Source organism: Zonotrichia leucophrys, chromosome 6 (genome assembly GCF_028769735.1).
Source record: "Zonotrichia leucophrys gambelii isolate GWCS_2022_RI chromosome 6, RI_Zleu_2.0, whole genome shotgun sequence".
Classification (NCBI taxonomy): domain Eukaryota; kingdom Metazoa; phylum Chordata; class Aves; order Passeriformes; family Passerellidae; genus Zonotrichia; species Zonotrichia leucophrys.
Window position 1 is genome coordinate 16,790,029 of NC_088176.1, and position 1,356 is coordinate 16,791,384.

Below are 1,356 nucleotides of genomic sequence, written 5' to 3' on the forward strand. Positions count from 1 at the left end.
TTAATGTATCTGTGGAATTCATTTCTTGAAAGCAATGATGTGATATACATAACACTTTTTTTTGTGACATACGTGGCTACTTATTTACATGATAATCGTTTGGTTCTGGACATGTTTTTACTCTTCATAACAAGGCTTTAGTCTTCGAAGCCTTTTGCCTGCTTGAAATTGACTTTAAAGTGCTGTAAACAAAAATATGAGATGATATTAACATACTGAAGTTAATATTTTCTGTAATATTGAGCTTGAGATAAGTGCAGATAGTTCTGCTCAGTGCCTCTATTTTTTTAATAAAGAAAAGAAAACTTTGATTAAGGTTATTGGCTAAGTTTTGCCTTCAAATAAAGATTCACTTGTACACTGTTTTGTTTTTTTAGGGAAAACTTCAGAATGTTGAGAGGTAACTGTTCTTCTTATAGTAACCAGTAGAGGGAAGCACGACATCAGCCATGTAGCTGCTGGTTTCAGAAAAAGATCCTGTCCTTCCCTCCTTTGTCTGTTTTTGAAGGGAATTTGACATGGGAATGTCACTTAGGTGTTCTTGCATTCTTCACACTTGGAATTGTGAAGGAAGACTATAATGTTAAGTAAACAAATATGAAAAACCTGCTATTCTTTTGAGATTGAAATCCTCTCCTTCTCAAAAAAAAATCCAAAAAACCCACACACATGGAAAAAAACCCTAGCAAGCCATTCAGAGAAATATGTAACAAATTGAGGCTGTGTGGTTAAAGAAGAAAAGCACAATTGTGGTAGCCCTGAAGTTAGCCCTGAGATTCTAGGGACTGTCAGGTAAGTTGATCATAGTTCTAAGAGAAACACAAAATAAAACTTTACCTTCAAAATACTGATTTGAAATTTAAAGTGTTTAATAGGTGAATTTCTGTGTTTAAAAGAATGAGAAAAAGTAGTCTGAATTGTATATTACATAAATGAGTACTCCTGGTTGGGAAAAATATTAGCAGACCTTAACTAGAATAGAGAGTTGTGGAAAATCACAAAGTAGGAAAAACTAGAGGAAAGTGACTCTGTATGTTCAATTCTTCCCTTCCTGAGGGAGAAAAGCCCAATTTCTTTGTTGCCTTGAGATCTAAAGTTGACTACTTTTTTCTGTTTCCCCATCAGTACCATCATGTGAATCTGCTAGTGCTGTAACTTGCTTCTTTACTTTCAGACTTGGCCTGCCTCCACTAATCCCAGCTCTTGGTTTCCTCCTCCATGTCCCCTTTCTGTAGTTAAGGTATTGGATAAATGACAGAGTGGTTGATTTCTGGCACTGTTACAATATTTTTGCCTTAGGGGAATACTTTGGGGCATTTCTGAGAGCATTGGCGTTGTCTTGAATTTTTCTGCCTG